Genomic DNA, 12,220 nt, shown 5'->3' with positions numbered 1-12,220 from the left:
GGGATTTTATTTTTATTTTTTTATTTTTTAAAAATCTGTCGTAAGTTCAGAGTGTTTTCTTGCACATGGCAGTCTTTCCTACATTACTGTCATTGTCTGACTTTGTGTTATCATATAAACAATAATTCTGATTAAAATCTGCATTTATCCGCCCTTCGTAACTCTCTATTCGCTAACGAATATTTTTTTTGCTCAGAAACGGAAAAAAAATAGTTAGTGTCGGCGCATTTTTATAGGTAGGGTCGGGTTACCCGAAACAGACATATTTTTATTAGGCCTAACAAGAAAGCCATACGGTGGCCTAAACAATTTTAAGACATGAGAAAAGCGCAAATTAAGTGCAATTTAAGCTCAATAAAATTTTTGAAGAGAAAAATCATGGAAGCCTTATGAGAAATATGGCTATAAGCGCAGGACATTGATATGAGTTAATAATTTATTCAAAACATTTTTAACAATAAATAGCTAGGACGAGCTAATATTCTGTCAAAGAAATAAAAATGTAGGCGTTTCAATAGATTCATGTCTATACATATTGCTTAATGGTTCATACAAACAAGCCGGTATTTGTTTAAAGCGAAAGACAGGTTTGAACTCCAGAACCACTAAAAACCAAAGTAAATACACTACAAGGGAGCAGCTCAACAAACAAAACACGTGACCACAAATATAAACGACAGCCAAATATAACTAAAGCAAATAAGTTCGATTTATTCCAAATATTGTTTAAGAATGGATTACAAAAATTGTTTTAGATATTTTCAAGTTCTTTTAAATTACAACTCTTTGTCATAAGCGTTTTCTTGATCGGGGTTTGATGAATTCGGTTCGGGTATCGAATGTAATAATATCTAACAAATGACAGACAATATCAAAGGTATCTGATTTAATAGGTAAGACAATATGGAATGTTAAAGTTATTTGTCCTTGATATAGGTCACCTGTGAAGATCGTATCCAACACAATCCTTTGTATGTTTATTTTGTAATGTAATACAAGGTATACATCATCATGAGTTTAAGTACAAACAGCAATATAATACCCCTTTATTTAGTATTCTGCACTCCGCTTTAGAGCATTGAAAATAAAATAGGATTGAACATGATATAGTTCCTTGTTTGATGACAAATAGACGGCTGAATGTAAACGTTTTTCTCCCACCCATGTAGATACAAATATTTAATCATTCTGCAAATACTGGAAATCCTTTTCTCCTACGCAGGTAAGTAGATCCAAATAATTGGCCATACTGGAAATACTGGTAATCCTTTTTCCCACCCCAGATAAATAGATCCAGATATTTTGCCAAACTGGTAATCCCTTTCTCCCACCCCAGATAAGTAGATACAAATTTGTGGTAATTCTAAGTATTTCCAAATAATTGGTCATACTGGAAATCCTTATCTCCAACCCAGATAAGAAAATCCAAATATTTGGCCACACTGGAAATTATTTTCTCCGACCACAGATAAGAAAATCCAAATATTTGGCCATACTAGAAATCATTTTCTCCCACCCAAGTAGATCCAAATATTTAATCATTCTTGAAATACTGGAAATCCTTTTCTCCTACCCAGATAAGTAGATCCAAATATTTGGCAATACTGGAAATCATTTTCTCCCACCCCGATAAGAAGATCAAAATAGTTGGCAATACTGGAAATCCTTTTCTCCCACCCCAGCTAAGTAGATCCAAATAGTTGGTCTTACTGGAAATCATTTTCTCAAAACCCAGATAAGTAGATTCAAATATACAGCAATTCTAAAAATACTTGAAATCCTTTTCTCCCATACAGATAAGTAGATCCAAATATATAGCCATAAGGGTAGTAATGGAAATCCTTTTCTCCCACCCAAGCTAAGTAGATCCAAATAGTTGACCATACTGGAAACCTTTTTTCCCACCCAAGCTAAGTAGATCCAAATAGTTGGCCATACTAGAAATCTTTTTCTCCCGCACCAGATAAGTAGATCCAAATATTTGGCCATATGAGAAATCCTTTTTTCCCGCCCCCGATAAGTAGACCCATGAATTTAGCCATACTGGAAATCCTTTTCTTCCGCCCCAGCTTAGTAGATCCAAATATTTGGCCATATGAGAAAACCTTTTCTCCCGCCCCAGATAAGTAGATCCACATATTTAGCAATACGGGAAATCCTTTTCTCCCACCCTAGATAAGTAGATCCAAATATTTGGTCATACTTGGGAAATTCGTATATTGCTCACGGGCGAAGGTCAAGAACTTTAACTCTTAATGAGCATGTAACACCAAAGTTATGGCCGCAATGCAAACTATCTAAGCTTTAAGGGTATTCTTAAAAATATTAAAGATTCTACAATAATCCTTGTACTTTCATTAGTCATTTCGCATTTAAGATTACTGAAATCATGTATTATTTGGCATTGCAGAATGCAGCGTACTCAAAATATGTGTGCAAAGCTAGTCTTAAACCGTTATCAATTGGAAAGATCTAAACATTCAAACTACAACTGCATTGATTACCTATCAATGCCAGGATTAAACTCAAATAGTTTTTTTTTCCTGTACCAGTTATTTATTAATAATGCAGCTGCTTACCTCACGGAACTCTTGTGTTAACATACCCAATAGAGATCAGCAGGGCTGATATTCAATATTGGTATAAATTGGGTCTAAGAACGATGTAGCTAATCGGATTACTTTTTATTTATAATTGACAAAAAGAATGAATGAGGTCAATGATGTATGACCCCAAGAATAACTTTATTTGCATATTGAATACCACCTCAGGGTGAAGGTCTTCATATTCGATAGAGTTACATTTTGAAACACCTTTCAACAAAAGCAATCCTTTAATGACAGAAGTTTGAGTACAGTTGGCCCTAGGCTCTGGAAAAATAAACCGTCTTTAATGAAAAGACAGTTTGTCTCTTAGCTTGAAAACTCACCTTTGTAGAGACTGGGATGCGCCGTTTATGATATAGTAAACATGTAACAGAAAAATCACAGTACAAGATACTTTTCGACATTGTTTTAGACATACATAAATGGGGTATGTGTTAATTTCATTGGTTTTTAATTGTCGTTTTTTTCTGTGCTCTAAAATGTGTCATATATTCTGTGTTTCTGTGCATTAATTTACTTTTATACTGTGATCTTAGCAATTTTTCGTGTTTATTTGTATGTTTTTATATGTTTGATACTGATAAAATGAACGCGTTCACCTTCCCAAACTACATCCGCAGCGACAGCCCGCTGAGGTGATAAAAGCAGGCCCTCCTTCCGTTTAACCGAAAATTACAGCTATGCTCTACTGATGCAGAAGACATTGAACTTCAAATTGATACAGTAGCCAGAGAAAGTGACTCCGCAAGTGAGGCTATGGCCGATGGTGCAGCTACAGCTACTGCCATGACCGCTTCAGAAGAAGGTAACAGTTATTGTTATAATTACCGCAATGTGTGCTTGTTGTTCTACAGGTTATATTTGTTTTGTTAGATATTAAACTCATTTGGGAAAGCAGTTTCTATATGCCTTACACAACATGGGTACACCAAGTGTATGCTCAGTATAATATAATATAAAATAATATAATATGTTATTTTACAATTATTTGCTTTCTTGTGTATCAAGCAATTGGCGTCCATTCTGCGAGGAATATCTATTTGTTGCTTGATATCTTCCTCTTCTCTCTGGGCTTGTAGAAATCATTGCTAGAATGCACCAGTCAATTGTAACCACGCCCTCTAGGTCCGGGGAATAGCGGGGACTTTGACTTTCGGTCCAGCCAACCCCAGGTAAAATCCCCGCCCTGCGGAGACGTACAGATTGTAAATTCCCCGCCAAATGCCCCCGCACCCCAGGGACCCTAGGTAAGGCCCATTCCCGCTATATTTTTGTGAACACAAAACCACCGCATTCACTAGACACTGCGGGGCCAGCTGGAAGGTAAAAAAACGGCCTATTTTCCTCGCTATCCCCGGTATACCCCCGGACTTGGGGGCCGTGGTTACAAGTAACTGGTGCATAACTGCAATCTGTTTCTCATATGCCTACTTGTCTTGCTGGGTGTCACTTGTCGAATGATGATACAGACATAATTGCATATCTTTTTGCAAGCAAAGATAATTAAACGTAAAACTCGTAACTAACTCGCAACTATTCGTAACAGCACGTTTTTAGGTCTTAATTTGCATGTCAACTTAGATCGTAACATTCCGTAATATACTCGTAACAACCGATAAAAAAGATCGTTAAAAGTCGTAACTTGCTCGTAATAATCCGTGGTAACTCGGAACTTGCCGTAAATATATCGCAATAACTCGTTATTAATCGGTAATGGCACATAAGTTCTCGTAAACACTCTTAAATCGATCGCAAAATGTGCCAAATCGTTAAGATCCGTTAACTATTACGAATTTGTGCCAAATTTAAGGATTCGTTAGAAATATCCGTGTATGTGAGTGAAGCATTAATCGTACTTGAAATATGGTCCCGATTTCATCTATAGGACATGGCTATGAGTATTAACGAATACGTAACGCAGCAGTGCAATTCCTCTAAGATTTGCTACGCTATAAGTACGGTCTTTTAAGGTGTGGTTTAAAATAACTTGCTCATTTTTGTAAAATGCACTTTTTTAATTACGATATAAAGTGTGGCAATTCCTTAGGAGTGTTAAAACAAAAATACCAAAAGCTGGAACCATTCAGCAAATGTTGATATTTGCTCCAATATCGTCTTTACAGACCACAATTTTCATAAGCGTTAATAATGCGATTGAAAATTAATACGGCTGTGGTGTTGCGTGATTAACATTTTCACGTGATGTTATCAAGGTATCATTAAGGGGTCAACATATCCACGATTCTGTACAAGTCCCGGTGGCCGTGTGAACTAACCGGCTGTAATCTATTTCGTCTTGACTTTACCGGCGTTGGTTCGAACCCCACTAAAACCAAAATACTTTTTAATGCTATAACTGTATTTTTTCTGCAATTTCGATATCATTCAGTAGAATAATGATCAAATTAGTGTTTTCAGATGCATTACCGGGAAAACTAATTTTTAGTCAAAAACATGAGCGAGTCACTTAAAGTTCACTACCATTTAATAAAACTCTACGTTTATGGCGATCGAATAGTCGATTGTTCACAATCCATTTACTACTGTAGTACAACTCATGAATATTCATCACGATCAGTCTACGATAAGGTATTGTTTTCCACCCACCTCACACGTAAACTAAACGCTGAAATATATTCATTCATGTACTCTAATAATGATTAAATCACTGTTCATGACGGCAAAACAAAATATAGCAACTTTTATGACATGGAAGAGATAAGAGATTAAATTTAATAATTGATTATTATAATTAAAGTCTAATTGAATTAATCTTTAACCAAATACGTCGATACCATTTTAACTATTTGATGCTACCTGACACTGCCAGAAACTGGCAAAGGTTTGAGTTTTAGTGCAGCTGTTCAGTTTTACTATGCCATGTATTATTATATCCATTTGTATCGAACGTGTCTGCGCAATTAAGTAACAATTTTAGTATAAAAACAAACAAACAATAACACATGATCGTGTTGGCCGGTACAAAAACACAAATGCTTTGGAAACTTCACATATGAATGATTCACCTTGGAACAGTCAGCGAAGACACACATATAAATGATGGGTTTATGGGGTTACCGCCTTGGATCGGTCAGCGATAACACTCATATGCTGAATGGGGCTACCGCCTTGGATCGGTCAGCGAAAACACACATATGAATAATGGAGCTACCGCCTTGGATCGGTCAGCGATAACACTCATATGAATAATGGAGCTAACGCCTTGGATCGGTCAGCGAAAACACACATATGAATAATGGAGCTACCGCTTTGGAACGGTCAGCGAAAACACACATATGAATAATGGAGCTACCGCCTTGGAACGGTCAGCGATAACACTCATATGAATAATGGGGCTAGCGCCTTGGATCGGACAGCGATAACACACATATCAATGATGGGGTTACCGCCTTGGAACGGTCAGCGATAACACTCATATGAATAATGGGGCTACCGCCTTGGATCGATCAGCGATAACACACATATGAATGATGGGGCTACTGCCTTGGAACGGTCAGCGATAACACACATATGAATGATGGGGTTACCGCCGTGGAACGGTCAGCGATAACACTCATATGAATGATGGGGCTACCGCCTTGGATCGATCAGCGATAACACACATATGTATGATGGGGCTACCGCCTTGGATCGATCAGCGATAACACTCATATGAATAATGAGGCTACCGCCGTGGATCGATCAGCGATAACACACATATGAATGATGGGGTTACCGCCTTGGAACGGTCAGCGATAACACTCATATGAATAACACACATATGAATGATGGGGCTACCGCATTGGAAGGTCAGCGATAACACACATATGAATGATGGGGTTACCGCCTTGGATCGATCAGCGATAACACACATATGAATGATGGGGTTACCGCCTTGGAACGGTCAGCGATAACACACATATGAATGATGGGGTTACCGCCTTGGAACGGTCAGCGATACCACACATATGAATGATATGTGTGTTATCGCTGTGGAACGGTCAGCGATAACACACATATGAATGATGGGGTTACCGCCTTGGATCGGTCAGCGATAACACACATATGAATGATGGGGTTACCGCCTTGGATCGGTCAGCGATAACACACATATGAATGATGGGGTTACCGCCTTGGAACGGTCAGCGATAACACACATATGAATGATGGGGTTACCGCCTTGGATCGGTCAGCGATAACACACATATGAATGATGGGGTTACCGCCTTGGAACGGTCAGCGATAACACACATATGAATGATGGGGTTACCGCCTTGGATCGGTCAGCGATAACACACATATGAATGATGGGGTTACCGCCTTGGAACGGTCAGCGATAACACACATATGAATGATGGGGTTACCGCCTTGCATCGGTCAGCGATAACACACATATGAATGATGGGGTTACCGCCTTGGAACGGTCAGCGATAACACACACATGAATGATAGAGTTACCTCCTTGGAACGGTCAGCGTAACACACATATGAATGATATGTGTGTTATCGCTGTGGAACGGTCAGCGATAACACACATATGAATGATGGGGTTACCGCCTTGGATCGGTCAGCGATAACACACATATGAATGATGGGGTTACCGCCTTGGATCGGTCAGCGATAACACACATATGAATGATGGGGTTACCGCCTTGGAACGGTCAGCGATAACACACATATGAATGATGGGGTTACCGCCTTGGAACGGTCAGCGATAACACACATATGAATGATGGGGTTACCGCCTTGGAACGGTCAGCGATAACACACATATGAATGATGGGGTTACCGCCTTGCATCGGTCAGCGATAACACACATATGAATGATGGGGTTACCGCCTTGGAACGGTCAGCGATAACACACACATGAATGATAGGGTTACCTCCTTGGAAAGGTCAGCGTAACACACATATGAATGATGGGGTTACCGCCTTTGATCGATCAGCGATAACACACATATGAATAATGGGGCTACCGCCTTGGAACGGTCAGCGAAAACACATATGGATGATGTAGTTACCGCATTCGTATGGTCAGCGAAGGCACACACATGACTGGTAGGGTTACCGCCTTGGAAAGGTCAGCATAAACGCACATATGAATGATCCGCATTCAAACGGTCGGCGAAGACACACACAAATGATGGGGTTACCGCCTTGGAACGGTCAGCGGAGACTCATATATACATGTTGGGGATACCGCCTTTGAATGGTCAGCGAAGACTCACATATACATGTTTGGTATACCGTCTTTGAACGGTCAGCGAAGACTCATATGTACATGTTGGGGATACCGTCTTGGAATGGTCAGCGAAGACTCACATATACATGTTTGGGATACTGTCTTAGAACGGTCAGCGAAGACTTACATGTACATGTAGGGGATACCGCCTTGGAACGGTCAGTGAAGACTCACATGTACATGTAGGGGATACCGCCATGGAACGGGTAGTAAAGACTCACATATACATGTTTGGGATACAATCTTGGAACGGTCAGCGAAGACTCACATATGCATGTTTGGGATACTGTCTTGGAACGGTCAGCGAAGACTCACATGTACATGAAGCGGATACCGCCTTGGAACGGTCAGTGAAGACTCACATATACATGTTGGGGATACCGCCTTAGAACGGTCAGCGAAGACTCACATGTACATGAAGGGAATACCGCCTTGGAACGGTCAGCGAAGACTCATATATACATGTAGAAGATACCGCCTTGGAACGGTCAGTGGAGACTCACATGTACAAGAAGGGGATACCGCCTTAGAACGGTCAGCGAAGACTCACATGTTCATAAAGGGAATACCTCCTTGGAACGGTCAGTGAAGACTTACATGTATATGTTGGGGATACCTCACTGGAAAGTCAGCGAAGACTCACATGTACATGCAGGGGATACCGCCTTGGAACGGTCAGCGACGACTCACATATACATGTTGGTGATACCGCCTTAGAACGGTCAGCGAAGACTCACATGTACATGTAGGGGATACCTCCTTGGAACGGTCAGCGAAGACTCACATGTACATGTAGGGGATACCTCCTTGGAACGGTCAGTGAAGACTCACATGTACATGTTGGGGATACCGCCTTAGAACGGTCAGCGAAGACTCACATGTACATGTTGGTGATACCGCCTTAGAAAGGTCAGCGAAGGCTCACATGTACATGTTGGGGATACCGCCATGGAACGGGTAGTAAAGACTCACATGTACATGTAGGGGATACCTCACTGGAACGGTCAGCGAAGACTCACATGTATATGTTGGGGATACCTCATTAGAACGGTCAGCGAAGACTCACATGTATATGTTGGGGATACCTCCTTAGAACGGTCAGCGAAGACTCACATGTACATGTTGGGGATACCTCCTTAGAACGGTCAGTGAAGACTCATATATACATGTTGGGGATACCTCCTTAGAACGGTCAGTGAAGACTCGCATGTACATGTTGGGGATACCTCCTTAGAACGGTCAGCGAAGACTCACATGTATATGTTGGGGATACCTCCTTAGAACGGTCAGTAAAGACTCACATGTATATGTAGGGGATACCTCCTTAGAACGGTCAGCGAAGACTCACATGTATATGTTGGGGATACCTCCTTGGAACGGTCAATAAAGACTCACATGTATATGTTGGGGATACCTCCTTAGAACGGTCAGCGAAGACTCACATGTATATGTTGGGGATACCGCCATGGAACGGTCAGTAAAGACTCACATGTATATGTTGGGGATACCTCCTTAGAACGGTCAGCGAAGACTCACATATACATGTTGGGGATACCGCCATGGAACGGTCAATAAAGACTCACATGTACATGAAGGGGATACCTCCTTAGAACGGTCAGCGAAGACTCACATATACATGAAGGGAATACCGCCTTGGAACGGTCAGCGAAGACTCACATGTACATGTTGGGGATACCGCCATGGAACGGGTAGTAAAGACTCACATGTACATGAAGGGGATACCTCCTTAGAACGGTCAGCGAAGACTCACATATACATGAAGGGAATACCGCCTTGGAACGGTCAGCGAAGACTCACATGTACATGTTGGGGATACCGCCATGGAACGGGTAGTAAAGACTCACATGTACATGTAGGGGATACCTCCTTGGAACGGTCAGCGAAGACTCACATGTACATGTTGGGGATACCTCCTTAGAACGGTCAGTAAAGACTCACATGTATATGTAGGGGATACCTCCTTAGAACGGTCAGTAAAGACTCACATGTACATGTTGGGGATACCGCCTTGGAATGGTCAGTGAAGATTCACATGTACATGAAGGGGATACCTCCTTAGAACGGTCAGCGAAGAATCACATGTACATGAAGGGAATACCGCCTTGGAACGGTCAGTGAAGACTCACATGTACATGAAGGGGATACCGTCTTAGAACGGTCAGCGAAGACTCATATATACATGTAAAAGATACCGCCTTAGAACGGTCAGCGAAGACTCACATATACATGTTGGTGATACCGCCTTAGAACGGTCAGCGAAGACTCACATATACATGTTGGTGATACCGCCTTAGAACGGTCAGCGAAGACTCACATGTACATGTTGTGGATACCGCCTTGGAACAGTCAGCGAAGACTCACCTAACATGTTGGGGATACCGCCTTGGAACGGTCAGCGAAGACTCACATGTACATGTTGGGGATACCGCCTTGGAACGGTCAGTGAAGTCTCACATGTACATGTTGGGGATACCTCCTTGGAACGGTCAGCGAAGACTCACATGTACATGTAGAAAATTCTCTTGGAACGGGTAGTAAAGACTCATATATACATGTTGGGGATACCTCCTTGGAACGGTCAGTGAAGATTCACATGTATATGTTGGGGATACCTCCTTGGAACGGTCAGCGAAGACTCACATGTACATGTTGGGGATACCTCCTTGGAACGGTCAGTGAAGATTCACATGTATATGTTGGGGATACCGCCTTGGAACGGTCAGCGAAGACTCACATGTACATGTAGGGAATACCGCCTTGGTACGGTCAGCGAAGACTCACATGTACATGAAGGGAATACCGCCTTGGAACGGTCAGCGAAGTCTCACATGTACATGTAGGTGATACCGCCTTGGAACGGGTTGTAAAGGCTCACATATACATGTTGGGGATACCGCCTTGGAACGGTCAGCTGAGACTCACATATACATGTAAAAGATACCGCCTTAGAACGGTCAGCTGAGACTCACATATACATGTAGGGGATACCGCCTTGGACCGGTCAGCTGAGACTCACATATACATGAAGGGGATACCGCCTTAGAACGGTCAGCTGAGACTCACATATTCATGTAGGGGATACCTCCTTGGACCGGTCAGCGAAGACTCAAATGTACATGTTGGGGATACTTCCTTGGAACGGTCAGCGAAGACACATATGCACGTGTTAAAATAGCTGCCTTGGAACAATTAGCGAGGGCAGACACATAAATAATGGGGTGTCCGCCTTCGAACGGTCAGCTAAAAACACACCCAAACGTGTTTGGGCTACCGCATTGGAGCGGTCTGCGAAAACACACATACATTATGGTGTTACGGCATTTGAAAACACACATGACTGATGGAGTTGTCGGTGTTGGAACGGTCAGCGAAGACACACATACATGATGGGGTTATCGCCTTGAAATGGTCAGTACTAATTGCCTTTGAGTTTCAATTGTTTAGTTAAAGAAATGATAGTAGGCCTAGTCTTATAATCTCAATTTTAGGTAATGATACTATTTGTCTTTTCATACAATACAGTTCGTGTGTTGTATTTTGATACATCTCAGTTGAAATGGTATTATACCCAAACGTGTAGCAGTTCATATTTTACAAGGTAATGTATATTATCGTAGCAAATGTGGATAATTTGATTTTGTTACATTGTGAAAAGTAGCTTTAAAAGATATGTTCAAAGAGCAATTAAAATTGCATTCTATTGTCAAAGATTTTAAACTAAACTCAACAATTACTCTGTTCATTATAACACTTCAAGCATGCAGGCATAACAAATTATTCACTTAAGGGTCTTCCACAGTGCATTTTGGGTGTATGTTTTTCCTTTATTGACATAAAAAGTAAACCTGCCCCAGGACCCGCTTTTGAAACATTTTAATGTTTTCTCTCCTCACCCACTTTTACACTATGGAGTCCCCTTAAGGTACCAAATGGAGATAATTTGAGTTCGGTGATTTTTTTGGTAGGTAGCATGTTTTCAATGCCGTCTTTGCAATTACCTTCTTTACAATTATGGCTTAGTCTGAGCCATTATATTCAACACGACAATTATTACTCTATCGCATTACAGATATTGTAATTCAGCAAGATTTCGTTGACTACAGCCGGGCAATAAATGTAAATATGTAACCTGATATGGTGATTGAATAGCAAGGTTGCTCATAAACAATGTCATTGAAGGATTTTTCAAAAGGAATCAAATAAAGAATCATTGCTTTTCGTGGAAATTGAACATGTCGTAAATGAGAACTCCGATTGCCAAATCATTTTATTCGACCGCAGTTTTGATCATGTAGTCAATGAGACATGGATAAAAGTCAAATTAAGTGACTAAGTGTAAACACTTCGATAC

This window comes from Mya arenaria, chromosome 1, assembly GCF_026914265.1.
Source record: "Mya arenaria isolate MELC-2E11 chromosome 1, ASM2691426v1".
Lineage (NCBI taxonomy): Eukaryota > Metazoa > Mollusca > Bivalvia > Myida > Myidae > Mya > Mya arenaria.
This window is presented reverse-complemented; position numbering follows the sequence as displayed.